Raw genomic sequence first — 26,431 nt, 5'->3', positions numbered from 1 at the left:
AGCAAAGTGTGGCTTCTAAGGCTGGTCATCCATGACACTGCAGCCTCCACTTTGCTCTCTTGGATCATTGGGTCACTCCCTCTAGGGGAAGCCAGCCACCATATTGTGAGGGAACTCCAGCAGCCCTATGGAGGAATCTGGGTAGCTAGGAACTGAGGCTACCTGCAACAGTCACCATCATCCTGCCACATGAGCCAACTTGGAATCAGATCTTACAGCCCCAGCCAAGCCTTTAGATGATGGCAGCCCAGGCCAGCATCTTCCCTGCCATCTCTGAGCTAGAGCCACCCTAGTCAGCTCCTCCTGAAATTCTGATCCACTGAAACTGTGTGGGTTATTGTTTTAATCTGCTATGCTTTGAGGTAATTTATTATGCAGCAATGGATAATTATACAGTCTCTCTTTCACCTATGTCTGATAATGGCTTAAAAAGGGTCTAGGAATTGATGGTCCATTTGGATTCTATTCGGTGTAATAGCAACTAGAAAGTATTGAATGCATACTAAGAACTTTGCATGCATCATTTCATGTAATCTTCTTAAGAGACAGATACCATTATTCCCATTTTATAGATAAAGAAACTAAGATTTAGAGAAGTCAATTAAAAGTCCCAGTCCTCTGATTTAATACAGGTGAGGTAAGAACTTGAAAGAAGTTCTGCTTCAGAGAAGATTCTCACTTTTTGTTTTCTAAGGATGAGTAATGTTCCATTGGATGCATAGACCACGTGTTTTAATCCATCCGTCAGTGGACGTGTACTTTCCTTCCATGTCTTGGCTATTGCGGTAATGCTGCAGCAAACAGAGGGGTACAGACAGCTCTTCACGATCCTGATTTCAGTTATTTTGGTAAATACCCAGACATGGGGTTACTGGATCATAGGGTTATCCTATTTTAATCTTTGAGGCCTTAAAAAGAAGGACATTCTCCAATGTGTGACAATATGGATGAACCTTGAGGACACTATGCTAGGTGAAGTAAGCCAGTGACAGAAGGACAAATAAATACTGTATGATTCTATTCATATGAGGGATCTAAAATAGTAGAATGGTGATTGCCAGGGGCTGGGGGAAATGGGGAGATGCTATTCAATGAGTTTAAAGTTTCAGTTATGCAAGATGAGTTAAGTTCTAGAGATCTGCTGTACAACACTGCACCTGTCATCAACAACGCCATATCGTACACTTAAAATTTTGTTAAAAGGATAATCTCATGGTAGATATTCCTATAAGAAGGAAAGGAAGGAAGGAAGGGAGGGAGGAAGGAAGGAAGGAAGGAAGGAAGGAAGGAAGGAAGGAAGGAAGGAGGGAAGGAAAAGGAAAGGAAAGGAAAAAAAAGAAAAGGAAAGAAAAGGAAAAAGAAAAGAAATTCTCTACTCAGGGTCACTATTTAGAGCCTCCAGGCAGTTTGTATCTGTCTCAGCTCATTCTGTTTGAGGATTTGCTGTCTCACTTGGCCTTGGTCCTTATCTCTGTGGAAAGAGACGGTGTTAGGCTGGCCCTTGATCTGCACGGATAAAGCGGGAGGGGTAAGTTCAAGCTCTCTGAGCCTCAGCTGCCTCATCAGTCACATGGGGATAATCATTATTTCACAGGGCAGTTGAAAGAATTCAATTTCACAATGCATATGCCATCGTTTTGTAAACTCTAACACCAAAGCAAATTATTGTTTTTATCAGTATTATTATCTTAATTTATGCCAAGCACATAGAGATTATTGGATTAACAGAGCCAATTATGACAGCCCACCCAGGGTCTATGGAAATGTCCCCAGCTTTAAAGACAGTCGATGTGTCTTTCTTTCCCAGAACGTGAGAGAAACATTGAAGAGCTATTCATTGTCTTCCAGCTGTAATTGATTATGGGATGAAAGTTGTTTTGTCGATCTTCCATCACAGTCCTTGAATAAAAGGTTAGTAAATAATAATGATTTAAAAAAACCCAACACATTCTCTTTTGAATCCCACCCACGTAGGCTCTCCTACTTGTATCTCTTTGAAAATGGTCTTTATGAATATCAGTGTCTGAAAGAAAGATGTTTCTTCTGTTGTATCATCAATAGTAAAGAAAAAAGCAAATTAAAATTATTACCTAGGCTCCCCACCCTTGGGGCCCTCCCTGGTGTAGCTGGGGTGGGAGGAGACGGAGTAGCAAAGAAAAGAAGGGAAGAGAAAACCCATGCCCGGAATTTCCAAGCCAGAGGGACATTTTTTTTTTTTCCTTAAAATTAAAAATACACATCAATTTCACTCAAACTCTAAAAGCAGAAAGGAATGGGAGATTTGACTGGTAATGTTTAGAAATAAAGGATTTCTGGAAATTGATTGTGACTTGAAAATTGAGACGTTCTGCTTTTTTAAAATAAAAAGAAGAGCTGCAATTTCTACACACACACAAGCACCCATCTCATAGGCTCCCCCGCTCCCATCTCCTGGACACAGTTGTGGTTTTCCTCCTTTGCAGCTGTGGAGCAGGCTTTCTCCTGGACAGCAGCCTTCTGCACCTGGGGCTGACCTGGTCGTCATCGCTCTCCTCCGACACTGCTTCCCCCGCCACCTCCAGCAACACAGGTAAGCAAGTATTCCTCCAGCATTCTGTTCTTACACTTCTTGAGAGGACTGCAGATTCTGACCCTCTTCCCTCTCTCTCCCACCATGTTTTTATTTGAGAGCAACAGAAAGGAGGATGGAAACTAGGGGTGATGGAAGTTGAAAGAGAGAGAGAGAGAGAGAAGCAGGTGGCTATTAAGACAGAGAAAGAGCGAGACAGACACATAGAGAATGTGAGGGGAGAGGTGGAAATTAAGGAGTCAGACGAGCAGGGGTTAAAACATTCTAATTGGAAGCTGACTCTTTGCCAGAGATTTCAATCAAATCATTTCCCTAACCCTAGGCATCTTCTAGGAACTCTTTCTTCCTCTCTCTCTCTCCTATTCTCCTATTCTCTCTCCCCTTTCTCTGTCCCTAACCCCACGGAGCCAAAAATGACCTCAGCTATGGCTCGTGCCGGCACCAGAACTTTCATTACTATCACCTTCACACACATGTGCACACACATCACACATACAATCGCACATATGCACACAATTTCACACGCACACAATCTCACACACATACAACCACCCACACACAACTTCACACACAACCACACTCCAGTATCTCACACACAGTCACACACACACCCTCACACTCCCCTCATACATTCCACAGATGAGCAAACACTGAGGAGGGGACTGAGGAAGGCAAGCCTGGATGGAAGGGTTTGGGGCTGGTCCCCTCCCACTGCATCTTCACTGCATCTTCTCTCAGGGGCCCTGGCAACACTTCCTTATTCCTTTTTCCACCATCACCTCTTATTTTCCTTACCCCAGGTGGCAACAAGCCACTGCCCTGCAAGCACCACAGACACAGTCCCAAGAGAAAAGAAAAACATTTGGAGAAACTGAGGGGTGGGGTATTACAGGCTTTCCTGTTGTTAAAAATGGGTCTAACTCAAAGGGGCATCGTTCTTCACCAGCTACATCTGGGGAAAACATCTAAATTGCTTCTAGACATTACAAACAAGCCAAAGATTTAGAATAGCAGTACATGCCTTCCCAGCTTCAAAAGCTACTGTCCTCTCCTAGAAGCCCGTCCCAGCAGATCTGGCCCTGGTCTGGGGCACCTCACCCTCTTTCCTGGCGTTTTTCACAAACCCTTCAAAAGCACTACAGAGGTTGTTCAACCCTTCTGTGGCCCTGCACTGCCATCATGTGGCTAAAGTGAGCACTGCAACCACTTAAGCAGCGAAAAACTGACCGCTCAGTGGTTCCTCGGTGTGAAGGAAGATCAGGGTTGGTCTCTAACGGATCGTAAATGGTGTATTTTCATGTTCCTGTAAGGAGTGCTGGGATATTTTGCAAAAGATATTTGGATACCTTTTACACATCTTTCCATCCGATGGTCCCTTTTCATGAAATGACTTCCCCCTAATCTAGGTACTGCCCTGTGTTGTAAGAAACTTGCCCAGATATCTAAGCACGATTAACCTCTTTCACCTTCAAACACACGTTTCACTTCGTTTGCAGTGATTGTACCGCTTACTAAAATTCTAAACTGTATGGAAATTAAATGCGTGTGTATCTCTCTCCCCTACCAGGGAAGTGAACTGGCAGATGGCAGCGACCCGGTTTTATTTTTTCACAATTTGCAAATACTAGGAAATCTTTAAATGCATGTTGCAAATCAATGACTCGATTCCTTAGCTACCCCGCAATTACTTACCTACTGACCCCGTCCTTACCCTTCTCAACGCAGTGCTGAGCATCATGGGGGATGTGTCTGCAGAGCATTGTTTGGGGGTGTGTGTGTATATATACATATATATGTATATATATGTGCCACATATATATGGGAAATATATATATGTGGAATATTATGTATGGAAGTTATTATATACACATATATATGGACGATATATATATATATATATATATCCCAGAAAAAAAACATTTCAGTAAAGTGGGGATGGGCTATTATAAGCCTTCATATCAGAGCTAGATTTTTCCCATATGATGAGCTGTGTGTCCTTGGGCAAGTCCCCTTCCCTCTCTCAGCCTTAGTTTTCCCAACTGCATAGAGAAGAATGAGTCAAACTATCACTAAGGTCCCATTCAGACAGATGGCACAGGGCATTTTAAACAAACCTCTGACATAACTAGTGGAACTCTGAGTGTACAAAGAGAGATGAGATGCACCATGGTTTTCATCTTTCTCCATTCACCCCAAGGCACAGGGCTTGGATATGCAAAATAGGCACTCAGTCAATATCTGGAAGAGAATATTAGGTGGAACAAAACACATAGAAACATCAACAACAGCAAAAAAAAAAAGGAAAATGGCCACAGAATAGATGTGCACAGCCAACATCACAGCTCCATTTGTAATTCACATTTAGATTTTCTATCTCCTGACACAAGCATGCTGCCAAAAAACTATGTCAAGAGCTCTTGACATTCAGTGAAGGCTGTGGTGGACTTTTCAGAGAAAGCTTCTTAGAGGGCAAGTTATATTCCCAGCCAAAAGAGGCTGGCTCTAGCTAAAAGGGGAAGATGGTGTTTGAGATGCAGTGAGGACAGCCCAGGGAGGGAGTGACGAGGCGGACATGAACAGTGAGCTACAGCTACACAGCCACGGACCCTCATCCTGACTTCAGAAGCCTCTCTCCAGCTGTAATCCAGATGGGTATCACCTGAAAAATCGCCCTGCTCCTGCGACCAGAAACCCAAGCAGAAGTCTGTGGTTGGTCACATTCTATTTCATAGATTGCTAGACATGGTCCAGCCCAACCTCTTCTTTTCACAGATGCACAGAAAGCAGCAAAGAGCATGTTGTGTTTAGGGAAGCCTCTTCCCATGCCTTGCAGTGGCTCAGGCGCATTCTGTGTGCTTCATAAGTTGTTCAGTATCATGATCTGTTGGCACTCTTCCTTCTACCAGTATTATCAGACATTCTAGTTTAAGCCAGGAACAAGGCTGGGCAGGCATCTACTCCCAATGCAACCACTTGAAGAAACATTACCCTGGAAGTGCAGAGCCAGGAGCTTGGATATTCGTGGTCTCAAGTGAAACAGTCACCATGAGGCCCTCTGAGTTAGTCAATGAAAGGCTGGAAGCCTTAATACTAATTGCTGACTTATGCATCTCTTCTGCGTATGTTTTCCCGATGAATAGAGTTATGATTATTTAATTTGCAGTGGACCAGAAGGAACTGATTTTACCATGGCTGATGGTCAGGAACTGAGGATGCTGAGACTAAGGATTTTTCAAAATGTATCTCAAAAAAAAAGAGAGTAATCAGGAGTTTTCCTTTCTTCTTGCCAATATTGTATGTGCTTCTTTCCCTATTGAAGTGGAATAAATTGCTGCATTTCATCACCCTGCTGTCTTTTGGGGTTAAGCTACAGCCCAGAGGTTGTGATGGGAATCCTAGGGGTATGGAGCTTATAAAGACCTCAGAGGTGGACTCATCTGGGAATGGCAGATCTATGGCACTGGTATTGCTATGCTCCCAGCTCCCACGTGTGACAGATCTTGCTAATCCTTCAAGCCATTTGTGTCCTGCGGCATCTCCTCAGCACACTCCTCCAGATGAATCAGGGTACGCCCTTAAGATGCAACCAATTTTTAACCTTTGAACCTGAGATCTTAGGAGGCTGACTTCTCAAGTTGCAGTTAGGATCAGAACTAGAACTCAAATTTTCTGATACCTAAAATCTTTCTCCTTTCTCTCTTTCAATTGAGGATGAGCATTATTTCCTCTTTTACCTTGGAATTATTTTTTAAATATTCAGTCAATATATAGGTTTCATTCCTGTCTAGCATCTGACTATCCACAATGGGATCCAGAACAGAAATCTATACTCCATCTTCAGAAGGTTACCACACTCAACCCTCTCTATGCCTGATGCCCTTTCTCAAGTGATTGTCATCACTAAGAATGTCTCCTTCACAACCTGTACCTGAAGCTCTGCTCAAATGCTATGTTATCTGCAGGGATTCCAGGTTTGTCTTAACCTAGCACCATCTTTATCCTTAACGGGCATTAACTTTTATATCCTCTTTTCTTCCTTAAATTTTGCTTTGAATCTAAACTAGACTTCTGCTCAGTTATTATGTATCTGCCTATCATTTCTACCAGACTGTGAGCGTAAAACTAGAAAACACATTTTACTTATATGATGAGTAGAGGGTGCCTAGGATGCCATAGGCTTCCAATAAATCTTAGCTGGGTTAAATGGAGTTCCTAGAATCATCACCATTAAATATAGAATCACAGAACTTGAAGCTGGAATAAACCTTAGAGATCATGCGATCCACAATGGGAAATGGGTTTTATTTTAAAGCTAATCCCAATTCATTGTTAGTGGCTGCCTAGAGTAGCAGGCAAAGTCCAAGTTCAGTAGGAAACAGTGTTGAGCTGGGTTTGGGATGTCTGCCAAGAGTGAGCAAGGAAGCAGCACAAAATGTATGCCTCTGCTGCCATCAGGGATCAAGGCCACTCCCTACTATTTAATTTTAAAGCCTGAGTAATGTAGTGGATGATCTGGGATTTGGGCTAGAATGCTGAATTTGAACGCTCTACCGCAAGGTGTTTGCATGGTTGTATTCAAATCTCTTATTCTCTCCGAGCTTTAGTTTCATTGTTTATGAGATGAGCATAGTGGCTCTCCCCCTCCTTGCCTTGCAAGGTTCTTGTGATTGTTGAGGACATGGCCATGAAAGGGGTTTACAAACCATAAAGCAATGTACAAATGGGTGATGTTCCCTTAGAGCACTGACCTCAGCGATCATTCAGTAAGTGGAAAGAGAGAATCCAATCCTAAAAAAGATGACTGGGCAGTTTGATATTCAAGCATGCTCCTGGTCTGAAGCTATGATTTATTTACTGTGTAAGAAATATTCACATTTGGGCATCATACACCCATTAACTTGGGCACGTGTCAGGATCAGAGACCATTCAGTCCAGAAAATAAGTGTCTTGTCACGGTCTTACTCACTGGAAAATAATTATGTCACTGGTTATTAACCCAGGGTATTTGTACCAGATGAAAATTTCTGTGTTCTGTGTCTTCCTCTAGTTACTTTGCCTTTCTTGTTCATGTCCTTTCCATTTCTTGTTCATGGTCTTCTTACCTCTATTTCAAGATATGACTATAGTCTTCTAACTGGGCTCCTCTCTTTACTATGATCCCACTGAATCTAGCCTCCACAGAGCTATCAGAATGGTCCTTCAAAAGTACAATAGGTACCCTGTTATTCCTCAGTTCATCAATCTTCAGTAGCTCCCTACTGCCTTCAAGTAAGGTCCAGAATGCTTGGAATGGCAAAAAGCCTGTTACAAAGCAACCTCTGTTTAGTCTTCCAGACTCGCCCCCAGCTATTCTGTACTCATTTAATCCTCTACAAAGAGCCTTCTTGTCACCTTTCTCTTAATGTCCTGCAAATTTCATGGTTCTGGGTGTTAGTTAGAATTGTCCTCTCTGTCTCAAGGTCCATGCTTCCCCATCTAATTGGTAAAATCCCATTAATTATTTAAGATAAAGTAGGAATGCCATAGCTATTAGGACTCCATTGTTAAATTCTTCTAGACAGAATTAATCACCCCTACCTCTGTGCTACTCCCATCACTTTGTATACACTCTACCCAGTTTTCCACTAAGTTTTGACTCCTTATGGGGTCCACTTATCAGTAAATATATCGGATTGTTCACCCTGTATTTTCGTGTTCTGGAAAATTCTTTCAGCATATTTTGAATCATCCCACTGTAGCATAATCATTTATCCCAATGTTTATCTTGTCTATGAGACCATGATCTTACTAAGATGAGAGACTTCTTAACTTGCAGTCAGTGTCTACACAGCAGCCAAACCTTGATTATAAGTTGGATTAGGCTACTCTCCTATGCAAAACCCTCCAAACTTAAAATAAAATTCAAACTCCCCACTATGACATCAGGCCCCACACAATGGTGGCCCCTTTCTGGTCTCTTAGCCTCCTCTATTCTCACCTTTCTCTCACACACTGAGCTTTGTGTTATTTCCCAAAGTAAATTCTGTTCCAGCTCAGGCCTTTGCATTTGCTGCTTTGCTGCAAGCCCCTGCCCAGAAAGCTGTGCCCCAAACTTTCACAAAACCCAGTAGATGCTGATCCAGCTCCAAAGGAGAGGCTAGATATGAAAGAAAAAGTTAACAAAAATCAAATTCACCCAGGCTCTGGAGAGATGGATGAGTTAGGAGAGAATATTTTTTAATGACTAGAGATAGACTGGAAAGTGAGGTTACTTATTAGTTTTTGGTCCCAACCCTTTCTCTGAGTGGCTCAAGGAACCTTAGCTCTCAGCTCTCATTTCAAACACCATCTCCCTGGGAAGGGATCTGCTGACCACCGTGTCTAAACCAGCTCCCACTCTACTCACTTTCCACCTGGTTTATTTTCTGCAGATCACTGACCACTCTCTGAAATTTTCCTATATATGTACCTGTTCACAGTCTATGCTTATCTCCTTCCACTAGAATTCAAGCACCGTGAGGGATGACACTGTCCTTGTCTTGTTCATCATTGTGTCCCCAGGGGCCAGAAGAGCACACAGAGGGCACTCGATGCACAGGTATTAGTTAAACGAGAAAATGACTTCATCTGGTTGCTCAGTAAATGTCCCTTGAACAAATTTTTTTTTTAACATCTTTATTGGAGTATAATTGCTTTACAATGGTGTGTTAGTGTTTGCTTTATAACAAAGTGAATCAGTTATACATATACATATGTTCCCATATCTCTTCCCTCTTGCATCTCCCTCCCTCCCACCCTCCCTATCCCACCCCTCTAGGTGGTCACAAAGCACAGAGCTGATCTCCCTGTGCTATGCGGTTGCTTCCCACTAGCTATCTATTTTACGTTTGGTAGCGTGTATACGTCAATGCCACTCTCTCACTTTGTCACATCTTACCCTTCCCCCTCCCCATATCCTCAAGTCCATTCTCTAGTAGGTCTGTGTCTTTATTCCGTCTTGCCACTAGATTCTTCATGACCTTTTTTTTTTTCCCCTTAGATTCCATATATATGTGTTAGCATACTGTATTTGTTTTTCTCTTTCTGACTTACTTCACTCTGTATGACAGACTCTAACTCCATCCACCTCACTACAAATACCTCCATTTCGTTTCTTTTTATGGCTGAGTAATAGTCCATTGTATATATGTGCCACATCTTTATCCATTAATCCGATGATGGACATTTAGGTTGCTTCCATGTCCTGGCTATCGTAAATAGAGCTGCAGTGAACATTTTGGTACATGACTCTTTTCGAATTATGGTTTTCTCAGGGTATATGCCCAGTAGTGGGATTGCTGGGTCGTATGGTAGTTCTATTTTTAGTTTTTTAAGGAACCTCCATACTGTTCTCCATAGTGGCTGTATCAATTTACATTCCTACCAACAGTGCAAGAGGGTTCCCTTTTCTCCACACCCTCTCCAGCATTTATTGTTTGTAGATTTTTTGATGATGGCCATTCTGACCAGTGTGAGATGATATCTCATTGTAGCTCTGATTTGCATTTCTCTAATGATTAATGATGTTGAGCATTCTTTCATGTGTTTGTTGGCAATCTGTATATCTTCTCTGGAGAAATGTCTATTTAGGTCTTCTGCCCATTTTTGGATTGGGTTGTCTGTTTTTTTGTTATTGGGCTGCATGAGCTGCTTGTAAATCTTGGAGATCAATCCCTTGTCAGTTGCTTCATTTGCAAATATTTTCTCCCATTCTGAGGGTTGTCTTTTGGTCTTGTTTATGGTTTCCTTTGCTGTGCAAAAGCTTTTAAGTTTCATTAGGTCCCATTTGTTTATTTTTGTTTTTATTTCCATTTCTCTAGGAGGGGGGTCAAAAAGGATCTTGCTGTGATTTATGTCATACAGTGTTCTGCCTATGTTTTCCTCTAAGAGTTTGATAGTGTCTGCCCTTACACTTAGGTCTTTAATCCATTTTGAGTTTATTTTTGTGCATGGTGTCAGGGAGTGTTCTAATTTCATACTTTTACATGTACCTGTCCAGTTTTCCCAGCACCACTTATTGAAGAGGCTGTCTTTTCTCCACTGTATATGCTTGCCTCCTTTATCAAAGATAAGGTGACCATATGTGCGTGGGTTTATCTCTGGGCTTTCTATCCTGTTCCATTGATCTATGTTTCTGTTTTTGTTACAGTACCATACTGTCTTGATTACTGTAGCTTTGTAGTATAGTCTGAAGTCAGGGAGCCTGATTCCTCCAGCTCCATTTTTCATTCTTAAGATTGCTTTGGCTATTTGGGGTCTTTTGTGTTTCCATACAAATTGTGAAATTTTTTGTTCTAGTTCTGTGAAAAATGCCAGTGGTAGTTTGATAGGGATCGCATTGAATCTGTAGATTGCTTTTGGTAGTAGAGTCATTTGCACAATGTTGATAATTCCAATCCAAGAACATGGTATATCTCTCCATCTATTTGTATCATCTTTAATTTCTTTCATCAGTGTCATAATTTTCTGCATACAGGTCTTTTGTCTCCTTAGGTAGGTTTTTTCCTAGATATTTTATTCTTTTTGTTGCAGTGGTAAATGGGAGTGTTTTCTTAATTTCACTTTCAGATTTTTCATCATTAGTGTATAGGAATGCAAGAGATTTCTGTGCATTAATGTTGTATCCTGCTACTTTACCAAATTCATTGATTAGCTCTAGGAGTTTTCTGGTAGCATCTTTAGGATTCTCTATGTATAGTATCATGTCATCTGCAAACAGTGACAGCTTTACTTCTTCTTTTCCGATTTGGATTCCTTTTATTTCTTTTTCTTCTCTGATTGCTGTGGCTAAAACTTCCAAAACTATGTTGAATAATAGTGGTGAGAGTGGGCAACCTTGTCTTGTTCCTGATCTTAGTGGAAATGGTTTCAGTTTTTCACCATTGAGGACAATGTTGGCTGTGGGTTTGTCATATATGGCCTTTATTATGTTGAGGAAAGTTCCCTCTATGACTGCTTTCTGCAGGGCTTTTATCATAAATGGGTGTTGAATTTTGTCGAAAGCTTTCTCTGCATCTATTGAGATGATCATATGGTTTTTCTCCTTCAATTTGTTAATATGGTGTATCACATTGATTGATTTGCGTATATTGAAGAATCCTTGCATTCCTGGGATAAACCCCACTTGATCATGGTGTATGATCCTTTTAATGTGCTGTTGGATTCTGTTTGCTAGTATTTTGTTGAGGATTTTTGCATCTATGTTCATCAGTGATATTGGCCTGTAGTTTTCTTTCTTTGTGACATCTTTGTCTGGTTTTGGTATCAGGGTGATGGTGGCCTCGTAGAATGAGTTTGGGAGTGTTCCTCCCTCTGCAATATTTTGGAAGAGTTTGAGAAGGATAGGTGTTAGCTCTTCTCTAAATGTTTGATAGAATTCGCCTGTGAAGCCATCTGGTCCTGGGCTTTTGTTTGTTGGAAGGTTTTTAATCACAGTTTCAATTTCAGTGCTTGTGATTGGTCTGTTCATATTTTCTATTTCTTCCTGGTTCAGTCTCGGCAGTTTGTGCATTTCTAAGAATCTGTCCATTTCTTCCAGGTTGTCCATTTTATTGGCATAGAGTTGCTTGTAGTAATCTCTCATGATCTTTTGTATTTCTGCAGTGTCAGTGGTTACTTCTCCTTTTTCATTTCTAATTCTATTGATTTGAGTCTTCTCCCTTTTTTTCTTGATGAGTCTGGCTAATGGTTTATCAATTTTGTTTATCTTCTCAAAGAACCAGCTTTTAGTTTTTTTTTTTTTTTTTAATAGCTACTTTATTTATTTATTTATTTATTTATTTATTTATTTATTTATTTTGGCTGTGTTGGGTCTTCGGTTCGTGCGAGGGCTTTCTCTAGTTGCGGCAAGTGGGGGCCACTCTTCATCGCGGTGTGGGGACCGCTCTTCATCGCGGTGCGCGGGCCTTTCACTATCGCGGCCCCTCCCGTTGCGGGGCACAGGCTCCAGACGCGCAGGCTCAGTAGTTGTGGCTCACGGGCCCAGCCGCTCCACGGCATGTGGGATCTTCCCAGACCAGGGCTCGAACCCGTGTCCCCTGCATTAGCAGGCAGATTCTCAACCACTGCGCCACCAGGGAAGCCCAAGAACCAGCTTTTAGTTTTATTGATCTTTGCTATTGTTTCCTTCATTTCATTTTCATTTATTTCTGATCTGATCTTTATGATTTCTTTCCTTCTGCTAACTTTGGGGTTTTTTTGTTCTTCTTTCGCTAATTGCTTTAGGTGCAAGGTTAGGTTGTTTATTCGAGATGTTTCCTGTTTCTTGAGGTAGGCTTGTATTGCTATAAACTTCCCTCTTAGAACTGCTTTTGCTGCATCCCATAGGTTTTGGGTCGTCATGTCTCCATTGTCATTTGTTTCTAGGTATTTTTTGATTTCCCCTTTGATTTCTTCAGTGATCACTTTGTTATTAAGTAGTGTATTGTGTAGCCTCCATGTGTTTGTATTTTTTACAGATCTTTTCCTGTAATTGATATCTAGTCTCATAACATTGTGGTCGGAAAAGATACTTGATACGATTTCAATTTTCTTAAATTTACCAAGGCTTGGTTTGTGACCCACGATATGATCTATCCTGGAGAATGTTCCAGGGGCACTTGAGAAAAATGTGTATTCTGTTGTTTTTGGGTGGAATGTCCTATAAATATCAGTTAAGTCCATCTTGTTTAATGTATCATTTAAAGCTTGTGTTTCCTTATTTATTTTCATTTTGGATGATCTGTCCATTGGTGAAAGTGAGGTGTTAAAGTCCCCTACTACGATTGTGTTACTGTGTATTTCCCCTTTTATGGCTGTTAGTATTTGCCTTATGTATTGAGGTGCTCCTATGTTGGGTGCATAAATATTTAAAATTGTTATATCTTCTTCTTGAATTGATCCCTTGATCATTATATAGTGTCCTTCTTTGTCTCTTGTAATAGTCTTTATTTTAAAGTCTATTTTAGCTGATATGAGTATTGCTACTCCAGCTTTCTTTTGATTTCCATTTGCATGGAATATCTTTTTCCATCCCCTCACTTTCAGTCTGTATGTGTCCCTAGGTCTGAAGTGGGTCTCTTGTAGACAGCATATATATGGGTCTTGTTTTTGTATCCATTCAGCCAGTCTGTGTCTTTTGGTGGGAGCATTTAATCCATTTACATTTAAGGTAATTATCGATATGTATGTTCATATTCCCATTTTCTTAAATGTTTTGGGTTTGTTATTGTAGGTGTTTTCCTTCTCTTGTGTTTCTTGCCTAGAGAAGTTCCTTTAGCATTTGTTGTAAAGCTGGTTTGGTGGTGCTGAACTCTCTCAGCTTTTGCTTGTCTGTAAAGGTTTTCATTTCTCCATCAAATCTGAATGGGATCCTTGCTGGGTAGAGTAATCTTGGTTGTAGGTTTTTCTCCTTCATCACTTTAAATATGTTCTGCCACTCCCTCTGGCTAGCAGAGTTTCTGCTGAAAGATCAGCTGTTAACCTTATGGGGATTCCCTTGTGTGTTATTTGTTGTTTTTCCCTTGCTGCTTTTAATATGTTTTCTTTATATTTAATTTTTGATAGTTTGATTAATATGTGTCTTGGCATGTTTCTCCTTGGATTTATCCTGTATGGGACTCTCTGTGCTTCCAGGACTTGATTAACTATTTCCTTTCCCATATTAGGGAAGTTTTCAACTATAATCTCTTCAAATATTTTCTCAGTCCCTTTCTTTTTCTCTTCTTCTGGGACCCCTATAATTCGAATGTTGGTGCATTTACTGTTGTCCCAGAGGTCTCTGAGTCTGTCCTCAGTTCTTTTCATTCTTTTTTCTTTATTCTGCTTTGCAGTAGTTATTTCCACTATTTTATCTTCCAGGTCACTTATCCGTTCTTCTGCCTCAGTTATTCTGCTATTGATCCCTTCTAGAGTATTTTTAATTTCATTCATTGTGTTTTTCATCATTGCTTGGTTCCTCTTTAGTTCTTCTAGGTCCTTGTTAAATGTTTCTTGCATTTTGTCTATTCTATTTCCAAGATTTTGGATCATCTTTACTATCATTATTCTGAATTCTTTTTCAGGTAGACTGCCTATTTCCTCTTCATTTGTTAGGTCTGGTGGGTTTTTACCTTGCTCCTTCATCTGCTGTGTGTTTTTCTGTCTTCTCATTTTGCTTATCTTACTGTGTTTGGGGTCTCCTTTTTGCAGGCTGCAGGTTCGTAGTTCCTGTTGTTTTTGGTATCTGTCCCCAGTGGCTAAGGTTGGTTCAGTGGGTTGTGTAGGCTTCCTGGTGGAGGGGACTAGTGCCTGTGTTCTGGTGGATGAGGCTGGGTCTTGTCTTTCTGGTGGGCAGGTCCACGTCTGGTGGTGTGTTTTGGGGTGTCTGTGGCCTTATTATGATTTTAGGCAGCCTCTCTGCTAATGGATGGGGCTGTGTTCCTGTCTTGCTAGTTGTTTGGCATTGGGTGTCCAGCACTATAGCTTGCTGGTCATTGAGTGAAGCTGGGTCTTGGTGTTGAGATGGAAATCTCTGGGAGATTTTCGTCGTTTGGTATTACGTGGAGCTGGGAGGTCTCTTGTGGACCAGTGTCCTGAAGTTGGCTCTCCCACCTCAGAGGCACAGCCCTGATGCCTGGCTGGAGCACCAAGAGCCTTTTATCCACACGGTTCAGAATAAAAGGGAGAAAAAATAGAAAGAAAAAAAAGAAAGAGGATAAAATAAAATAAAGTAAGGTAAAATAAAATAAAGTTATTAAAATAAAAAAATTAAAGATAATTATTAAGAAAAAAAGAAAAAAAATTTTAAGCAAAAACAAAAACAAAAACGGACGGGCAGAACCCTAGAACAAATGGTGAAAGCAAAGCTATACAGACAAAATCTCACCCAGAAGCATACACATACACACTCACAAAAAGAGGAAAAGGGGAAAAAATAATATATCTTGCTCCCAAAGTCCACCTCCTCAATTTGGGATGGTTCGTTGTCTATTCAGGTATTCCACAGATGCAGGCACATCACGTTGTTTGTGGAGCTTTAATCCGCTGCTTCTGAGGCTGCTGGGAGAAATTTCCCTTTCTCTTCTTTGTTTGCACAGCTCCTGGGTTTCAGCTTTGGATTTGGACCCGCCTCTGCATGTAGGTCGCCTGAGGGCGTCTGTTCCCTGCCCAAACAGAACAGGGTTAAAGGAGAAGCTGCTTCGGGGGCTCTGGCTCACTCAGGCCAGGGGGAGGGAGGGGTACGGATGCGGGGCGAGCCTGCGGCGGCAGCAGCCGGCGTGACGTTGCACCAGCCTGAGGCGCGCCGTGCGTTCTCCCAGGGAAGTTGTCCCTGGATCACGGGACCATGGCAGTGGCAGGCTGCACAGGCTCCCGAGAGGGGCGGTGTGGATAGTGACCTGTGCGCGCACACAGGCTTCTTGGTGGCGGCAGCAGCAGCCTTAGCGTTTCATGCCCGTCTTTGGGGTGCGCGCTGATAGCCGCGGCTCACGCCCGTCTCTGGAGCTCGTTTAGGCCGCGCTCTGAATCCCCTCTCCTCGCGCACCAGGAAACAAAGAGGCAAGAAAAAGTCTCTTGCCTGTTCGGCAGCTCCAGACCTTTTCCCGGACTCCCTCCCGGCTAGCTGTGGTGCACAAACCCCTTCAGGCTGTGTTCACGCCGCCAACCCCAGCCCTCTCCCTGGGATCTGACCTCCGAAGCCCGAGCCTCAGCTCCCAGCCCCCACCTACCCTGGCGGGTGAGCAGACAAGCCTCTCGGGCTGGTGAGTGCTGGTCAGCAGCGCTCCTCTGTGCGGGCATCTCTCCGCTTTGCCCTCCGCACCCCTGTGGCTGCGCTCTCCTCCGTGGCTCCGAAACTTCCCCCCTCCGCCACCTGCAGTCTCCGCCCGTGAAGGGCCTTCCTAGTGTGTGGAAACCTTTCCTCCTTCATAGCTCCCTCCCACTGGTGCAGGGCCCGTCCCTATTCTTTTGTCTCTGTTGTTTCTTTTTTCTTTTTCTCTACCCAGGTACGTGGGGAGTTTCTTGCCTTTTGGGAAGTCTGACATCTTCTCCAGCGTTCAGTGGGTGTTCTATAGGAGCAGTTCCACGTGCAGATGTATTTTTGATGTATCTGTGGGGAGGAAGGTGATCTCTGCGTCTTACTCTTCCGCCATCTTCTCCTCTCCTCCCTTGAACAAATTAATTAATAATTACTTTTTAGGTGGCAGCAACTGACTTTTTTTTTTTTTTCATTTTAAACCTAAGTTGTTTTCCGTAATCTAGGGATAAATTATTCAAGTTGTAGAATATCCAGGAAGGTTCCTTTGGCTCCCTCATGTCTGTCCTATCTCTGTTAATTCATCTTTTTAAGCAGAGAATGAACAGAGCAGGTAATTCAATCCAATCATGGGAATATTTTCTTAGCAGTTCTGGATAGTAAATAGATAAACTAACTCTCTTATTGGTGCCAGGATTGAACCTGCAGCCAGAAATAAAGTTCTTATATTTTCCAAAGACTTTCTTTCATTTCCCCCTTTTTCCTGTTTTCACCTGCTCTATCCTACTCTCCTACCCCACCCGTATGTAAGCCTAGAGAGAGCTTATTTCACTGAATGTTTCACGAGCCAAAACCAGCAACTCATTACCTGAGGACAGCAGGGACAGGGGGAAGCAGGGCACCAGGTGAGTGCAGGTGAAAAAAGGAGTCACGTAAGAGTACGCAGATCATCCATCTGGCCTGCAACACGACTTCCTGCTGTCTGAGATTTCTCTAGTCCAACTCTACATGCAGGGAGACAGCTAAAATGGATTAGTTCCTCTTCAAAAGCAGAGAGCAGGAAAACCCAGAGAGATAAAGTAACTGGCCCAAGGTCACCCAGCACTCCATGTGGCCAAGTCCAGCTGTGAGACCTGAAACTGTCCCTTCAATCAGCAAGTCTCCCTAAGGCTGTTCTGGCACTTGGCTGCTTGCTTGTAATTTTCCTGGCTCTGAATGGGAGGAGGATTATAAAAGAAAAACAAATTTAATAAAAATCAAACTCACCCAGACCCTGAAGGGATGGACAAACCAAAAGAGATTGTTTATTAGAGCATGAGATGGCACAGAAAGTGAAAGCACTTATTAGTTACTGGTTTACACTTACCTGAATCTTTCCCAGAGCTGCCCAAGGCTCTTGCTGACTTAATTTTAAAGTTCTAAATTCTCTCATGGACCTCTATGAGCCTGGGAGTATCCAAAACACATAGCAAAATAGTGCTGCAAAGATTGTGGGAACAAAGTCTGTTGTGGAATGTTAGGCATGCTATTTGGATGTGGGAGCTGAACATCTTCCCCCATCCCAGCCTGGAGGGGGGTCCATGGTCCAGGCCAGGTCAGTGAGAGACACCTTAGCTTCTGTCATCCTGGCCACTGCGATTGGTTCAAAGACAAGCACATGACCAACACCAAGCTAATGAGAACACTCCTGGGACATTTTAGAATTATCTACAAGGATGCTTTCTCCTCTGTGGGATTTTGAACTGTAAGGACCATGCAGGCTTGGAGCTCTGAGGTGAAATCCCAAGGTTCACAAAAGCTCACTGCAGGATGTAGAGATGGGCTTCAACCAGGCTAAAGAAACAACATCGGGGATTTGGGATTCTGAAGGAATACGTAAGTGCTTTCTCTATAGAGCTGTAGATCCTTCACCACCCGTCTCACACACACACACACACACACACACACACTCTCTCTCCCAGAAGTGCCTATCTTCCTTGTCAGTGGCAGAGGCGCCTGCTCCACTCTCCTGAGGATGTGACTCTGGCAGTACCTCTCCACGCTTTTCATCCTGCATCCCTTCTGGTCAGTGCCCTTGTCTTCATGCTGCTGCCTCTGACCTCTTCTCAAAAGCTCTTCTGTCCTCACAGTCCTCATCACTGCCCCTGACCTTCTACCACCCTCTACGTCTGCTTCTCACATCCCCCAGGAAGGCAACCTCTTTTCAGGTCCTTTTGGGTACTGGCGCCATTCCTTACACCCTGTCCCTGTCTTTAACTGCTCCTCCCACAGAGTGGTAATGCCTTCTCCCCACTCAAGGTGGAGGTCACCAAGCACAGCCCGGAGGGGTCAAGTCAGGCTTCCAGCTGAAAGTGACTTACAAGCTGAGCCCTGACAGTTGAGTGATAATTGGCCGCTGAAGGATAAGGGGAGTAGCAGAGCGTCCCCGATGAAGGGGACAGAAGGTTGTGAGACCTTGAGCGGGGAGAGCTCTAAGTGTTCCCCACATCGAGATTGATAGATCATAAACGAGGAGAGGCTGAAGTTCCAAATAAGGAGCGGATTTTGAGGGTCACGCTACAGTGGCTGGCTTTTATCTTCAGGGGAATGGGAGCCGCTGAAGTACATGTAGACAGAGCCTTCAGCTGACTCGCCCAGCTCACTTTGGGCTGTCATCTCTAGTCCCCATCCGGCAACCTTCCTCTTCTTTCTTAGCTCCCCTCTCCTGTCGCTACCTGTCAATACACCCTGGGTCTTTTTATTATCTCTTGCACCTTTCACTGTCTCTCAGGTCCTACCAAATTAGCTCTGTGTCTCCAAGTCTTATGAATTCTGGTCTAGACTTTTTGATCAATCACCACCTTTAGGAATCTTTTGGAGGCTGACAATCTCTCAGGGTCTTTTCAGAGCCTCTTAGGACAAGTCACAGGCTATCATGACTTTTCATGTCCTATCAGTGACTCTTTTGGCTTCTCAGGGCCTGTCAGGGTCTGTCACACATCTAGGTGTCTTTTGGGGGCTGCACTTACCTCTGAGGTGTCACCACCCTCCATTTTGGACTGTAACCCTTTGGTTGGTAAGTCTGTTTCTGCTCTCAGAGGCTGGTGTGGTGTTCCCTCATCCATGAATCAGTTAGAACTGACTCCCTTCCTCTGTCCGTAGAAGATGGAGCTCCAAGAAATTAGAAAAAGTCACGCATTTCCCAGGGCAACCCTCCAGGCACTGAATGTTCTTTGCAACCTACCATAGGGCAGGTTTCATCGCCCACTGGGTTAGGTGTATGTCAATCATAACATCTTGACCAATGAGCTGTTAAGAAATGTGGAGGCTGAACTCCTAGGATAGAACCTGAAAGCTCATTGGACAGGTGAAAGTTAGCAGGAGTATTTTTCTCGGAGACTTTGCCAAGAGGCAATATGAGATTACTTTGCAGTGGGTCAGGAAGCCACCCTTCACCCAGGGAAATTGAGACCCAGAGGAGCTTCAATGGGGGCAGTATTTAGTGATACCTTCTGGGCATAGATCCAGTGTGGGGAGCCAGGAGCACAGAGATAACCATCAAGTCCTGTGGTAGGATTGGGGTGGAGTCAGGGAGCTACAAAAGGGAAGACAGGAAAGACACACAAACATTCAGTCAACCCTTGTTTTAAGGCTGCTCTAGAGAGACAGCAGAGATAAGATAGACACAGTCCAGTCTTCACGGGGGGTACAACTGCAGGGGGAGATAGACATGCTGAGTGAGGAGACAGAAGACTGAAATGGAATCCTAGGAGGGGCCACGTCTGTTTACTACAGTGGAGAGCCACTGACAGTTTAAACAGGGAAGTGACTTTGGAAGGACATTCTGGCTGCGTTGTAGAAAATTGATAGTAGAGGTCAAGAAGGGAGCCAGGGAAACTGAAAGGGCTGTTGTGGGTGGAGGCTAGAGATGATAGCCCTAAGTGAGGTGGATGCCTTAAACCTCAGCTGTCTGCTGCCCACTTTCTGCAAATCGTTTTTTTCCTATCTGCTGTCTAGTGGGCTGTGGTGAGAAAGTAATTCTGCACTCTTATTTCCTCATGGCTGCAAGTGGAAGTATCCTTAAAAATATTAACAATAAACTGTATTTTTTTAAAGATTTTTTTTTGATATGGACCATTTTTAAAGTCTTTATTGAATTTGTTACAATATTGCTTCTGTTTTATGTTTTGTTTCTTTTGGCCACGAGGCATGTGGGATCTTAGCTCCCCGACCAGGGATTGAACCCGCACCCCCTGCGTTGGAAGGCGAAGTCTTAACCATTGGACTGCCAGGGAAGTCCCCAATAAACTGTATTGATTATATTATTTTATCCTCATGATGACACATAAGATATATACTTCATTTTCCCCATTTTAAAGATGAGGACACTAAGACATAATGGGTTTCAGTACTTGCCTAGTGTTATACAGCTAGTAATAGCAGTTCTGAGATTTGAAACAGGTCTTCTGACAGTAAGTACCATACTCTTAACATTACAAAAGTAATCTCAACACTGAGAAAGAGATCCTGTTTTTTTTTTTTTTAATTATTATTTCTTTTACAAAATTGTTAAAGAATAGTATGTATTATTTGATAATATTTTATTTTCTCTTCACATTAGAAGAATACATGTTCTTTAACAGAATTTAATAAATTTGCCTGATCATTAAACTCACCTGGGGCACTTGATAATAATTCATATTTCCAACTCCCTCTCATGGATATTTTGATTCATTAAGTCTAGGGTGGAGCCTATGCTTTTATAAATCATCCCAGGAGAATCCTATGATCAGATAAGTTTGTCAAACATTCTATATAAGATGCTTTTTATTGGCTGTATATGATTTAATCATGTAGATATTTCACAATTTAATTTACAGTTCTCTACTGGTAGATTGTGTGTTTTAATGACATTTTAATACTGAAACAACACTGTGATGGTAGAGAAGTGCACGGCTCTGATTATTTCGTTAGAGAACCATGGCATTTAAACCAATCTCTCCAGCTCTGTCATTGAGTTTCATATGCTTGGGAACCTAGCACAAGTGCTTCTCTACTGCAAATAATTCTAAGAATATAGTCATTCAGGGGGTGAGATGCAGGCTACAGACTGGGGAAAAAGAGGCACATAAAGCATAAATGTATAAATTTAATTGTTTGACTTTGTCTTAACATTTGTCAATTTACATACATTAAACACCCATTAACATTATACTAGGTACTTTCCTGTGTATCACATTTTATCATCTCTGCAATCCCACAGGAGAATATTATCCTTATTTTACAGATGAGTAAAATAGAGTTTAAAAATGTTAAACCTTCCTAGCTAGTAGTAATATATATATATATATATATATATATATATATATATACATACATATACACACACACACACACATACACACATATGTATACATATCTTTGACATGTATATATATATACAGTATATACATACTGTATATATACATACATAAGGCATACTATGGGTCAGTACTAAGTATGCAACTATTTTATATGATTTAATCTTTAAGACAACAATATCATTAGGTATGTGTTATTATTATTATATCAAAGACAGAGTCACTACTGTTGTCCTTTTTTTTCAGATGAGGAAATAAAAACTCAGAGTGGTTGAAGATTTTGTTTACAGTAACCAAACCTAACCTAACCTAACCTAACCTGAGAGGCAGTTGTAGTATTAGGACCCAGATATACCTCATTCCTAGACCATTTCTGTTTTCCAAAACACTATAAATGCCTTGAATTCAGCTATCATCAAATTCTTTTTTTCTTTTGGCCGTACCACACTGCTTGAGGAATCCTAGTTCCCTGACCAGAGATCGAACCCAGCCCCCTGCAGTGGAAGCCTGGAGTCCTAACCACTGGACCACCAGGGAATTCCCAAATTCTTATTTTCAGTTTTAAAAAATATTCCCCATACCTTCCCTAAAACTCTCGTAAAATTTTTAACTTAAGGAAGTCAAGGAGCCTTCAGCAGGCTTGTATTTCTAGAAAATGAGAGATGCTGAGGCTGAAATGCAGATGAGAGGCGGACAGGTGGCAAAGGAACTGTATGGGTTTAATCTTAATTTTAGTGGGAAAATAAATCAGATTATCTTCACTCCTGCTCTACTGCTCTCAACGGAGTGGTCCGGAGGGAGCGTAGAGAGAGCACAGACTTGGCACCAAGAGGAAGAGATTCAGATCTCAACTTAATACCTGCATGAACTTGAACTGCTCATGACCTCTCTCTGAGCTTCCGTTTCTTTATTTGTAAAGCAAGGCAAAATCTAATCAGTGGATGATTGTGATAATTAAATGTGATAATGTGACTAAAAGGCTAAGCGCATTTGAGTTCATAGTGTACTTTTATAATTAGATCGCTCCTTGCCTTCCCCAAAAGCTCCTCCTCAGAGTCCATCTGCCTTGGCTCTCCCAGGAGACTGCTTTCAAGGAAGCCCACTGGGGTACATGGGATGGTTTCTGAGGAGGGTTCATTAGGCAGAAGAGTGGGTACCAATCCCAGAACAGGAAGACCCCCTTAGTTTTCAGCTTTTTTTTTTTTTTAATTAATTAATTATTTTTGGGTGTGTTGGGTCTTCGTTTCTGTGCGAGGGCTTTCTCTAGTTGCGGCGAGCCGGGGCCACTCTTCATCGCGGTGCGCAGGCCTCTCACTATCGCGGCCTCTCTTGTTGCGGAGCACAGGCTCCAGACGCGCAGGCTCAGTAGTTGTGGCTCATGGGTCCAGTTGCTCCGCGGCATGTGGGATCTTCCCAGACGAGGGCTCGAACCCGTATCCCCTGCATTGGCAGGCAGATTCTCAACCACTGGGCCACTAAGGAAGCCCTCAGCTCTTATTTTATAGACAGTATTGAAAAAAAATCTGAGCTTGTAACAGGGAGACCAATTCCAGCATTGTGATTTCATCACTGATACTGACTAAAGAAATCTGGTTAAGTCACTTTGGATACAGATGGTATTGTTCTAAAATGGAGATAATAATAATAATACCTGTATAGTAGGAACGTCATGAATACCAAAGGAAATACTGGTTTGCAAGTGCAGCGTTAACACATCTTGGTTCTAATCCTGACTCTGCCACTGCATAGTTTTGGCCCAGAACTGTGTCCCTCTGGACCAATATCTACACCATCACAAATAAGAGACTTGCAACTTATGGTTAAAATCTCTTCTTTCTCTGATATTCTGTGATTCTGTGACTTGACTAAGGTCTTGCCAAAGCCTAGGTTGCCACACACCTAGTCTGAGTGTTTTCACTTTGTATGGTTATCCCAGCTCACAAATGTGTGTCTTACGGCTTTGGGGAAAGTCTTGTTCCATAAAAGAGCTGCCTTGTATGGTATCTCCAAATTGCAACCTTTTCTAGATCCCTAGAAATCCCTCATCTGATCTGTATTCTAGGGAATTTACCTACCTGCCCACCCAACTGTGGTATTCCCTTCCTGTGAAGTTTATTGAATTTTAATTTATACTATATTGATAAAGAAAAGTCGTCACTCATGTGTCAAGAGATCTAGTCCCAGCTATTCTGCTGTGTGGTCTATGGCTAGGCTTTCCCTCAGAGGAAAAAAAAAAAAAACAAAAAACTCTAAAAGGACATAAGTTAAAAACTCCTAGGCCTACTAGTCAGTCAAATGTAAGAGAAGAATGATTTACCACTGGTGCAAAGCATAGTTCAAGACCCAGAACCCAGACATTAAGTTTGGGTGACCGGGATCAATGAATGGCAGAATTATTGACTAAATTAAGTTATTCTTGGGAATAGATATCGCTGGGACTATAAAATCACACATTTCTAGACTCTTTCATCCTGGAAAACATTAAACTTTACACAGGATCTAAAAGTCAGTGAATCTGGAGTACTTTTATGTGATATAATAGAAATAATAAGGATCCACACTAGCACCTGAATCCTTATGTCAGGATTCAGGTGCTAGTGTGAATCCTGAGAAGCATTTTCTCTTCCAAAAGAAGCATTAGAACTGAGGTTAAAGCAAACTTGAATAAAATCCACATTGTTATTTTCTTCCATCCTCAATCTCTGCCTAATCCTGTACTTTGGGCAAGTTCACTAAAATTCCTTTAAAATTTCTCAACACCTAAAAATTTCTGAATACCTAATCTGAACTAACATTTCTCCTGCCCAGGATCTATTCACCTGGATCCAGCTATGCCTGAAGTCTAAACCTGGATTTTTTAAAATTTTTTTCTAAATACATGAGCCATAATATGTCGTATTTTTCCCAGGCCAATTTGAGCTATAGTCCTGTCAGTTGCAATTGGAACTACATCTGCCCAATGGAAAAATTATCTGCCTAATTAAAAAATAATATTTGCTCTTTTTACATCATGGGACTGATATAAATATCAGATAAATTAACAGATTTTGATCACTAACCATAGTTCCGCTGCCAGCTACTATGCTAGGAGATGAGAATGCAGTGATGAATAAGACAAGGTCTTTTCCCTAGAGAAGCTCAGTCTAGCTGAAGAGACAAGCATTTACAGAAATAACTACAGCAGAGCATGCCTGACCATAGTGAGAATAAAGTTATGAGAGGAAATCAGTCAGTTTTCCTAGAGAAGTTGGAAAGCCTGTACAGAAGAGGGGACATCTGAACTGCATAGTGAAGGCTGGTTAGAAGTTTTCCAAGTAGAGCAATGGCTCTCAATCAGAGACATTTTTAAACTCCAGTGGACATTTTCGTTTGTCATACTTGGGATATGCCAGGGATGCTGCAAAACATCCTGCAATGCACAAACAGCTCCCACACACAGAATTATCTGTCCCCAGATGTCATTAGGCATAAGGTTGAAAAGCTCTGAAGTAAAGCTATTAAGAAAGAACATCCCAGAACAAGGTGAACATAAAGCCAGGGGTCATGATTAGTTCAGAGTGATGGAAATATCTTGATGCAGACAAAATAGGTTGAAGGCATATGACAATTTTTGATCTTTGAAAGTGAGGGCTTTGAACATTATCCTATAGGTGTGGGAAGCTATCAAAGTTCCTTTAAGGTTGGGATTAGAAAGGCCTCCTGAGCTGAAAATCTTGGGAGAGAAACAGGTCTGAAAGTTTCTTAACTTTGACTTTGAATATGTGGGGCTACCAAAGATTAGAGGAGGTAAGGATTCCCACGGGAGACAACCTTAGAGAACTGTGAGGCTAGAAAGATCAATGGGTTATTAACATTACTGCTGAATTTGACCAAAATGATGCTACTGATATTGGTGATGAAGAAGACCATTGGGTTTGGCTTCCCTTCTAAAAATGTTTATTGGATTCTGAGCCGAGCAGAAGCCCTCTCTGAAAACAGCCTTTTCCATCTCTCCTGTGCCTTTTATTCCCTCTCTTTGGACATTCTGCCAATTCATCTCGGAAGAATTAAATATTTTTATAATGAATCAGATGCTGGTGACAGGTGTCAGATTGATGACTCTGGAGGAGGAAGCTTGAAGTGCTCACGTTCCTCACACTTAGATGACAAGGAGAAGAGTTATGTGTGTTGAAAGATTTATCATCAAGCTGTCCACAGGCACCTCTTTGGCCTCCAGAGAGTGGTTTAAAATTAGACACAATCTGGAAGCTTTTTAGAGCCAAAAAGGAGTGTCATCATGTTGATGTTCTTTCCTCTTGTCACCTTTGGTAGAAGTAAATTGGAGCTTGTATTCAAACACAGTCTACAGTTATACTGAAAGGGTTGCATGTGGCATTCTCCTACCTCTATTCTGTGCCATCTCCACTTTGGAGAGTCACTGAGTTTCAGAACTAAAAGATACCCCAAAGATCACGTAACTCACCTATTCCATTTTACAGATGGGGGACGTGGAAACCAGAATCAGATTCATGACTTACCCAGAATTATGCAAGATGTCATACAATAAACTAGAGATAACTTCTATTGCTTTCTTGTTTTATGAGTGCTGTCCTACTCCTTTTTTTTTTCTAGCTTTATTGAGATATAATTGGCATACCATTGTATAATTTTAAGGCATAAATATGATGATTTAATACACATGTATATTGTGAATTGATTACCACAGATCATCTCACATAATTATCATTTTTTCTGTTGTGATGATGGTGAGAACTTTTCAAATCTACTCTCTCAGCAGCTTTCAAATATACAATA

This window comes from Balaenoptera ricei, chromosome 6 (genome assembly GCF_028023285.1).
Source record: "Balaenoptera ricei isolate mBalRic1 chromosome 6, mBalRic1.hap2, whole genome shotgun sequence".
NCBI lineage: Eukaryota > Metazoa > Chordata > Mammalia > Artiodactyla > Balaenopteridae > Balaenoptera > Balaenoptera ricei.
Note: the sequence above shows the minus strand (reverse complement) of the source record.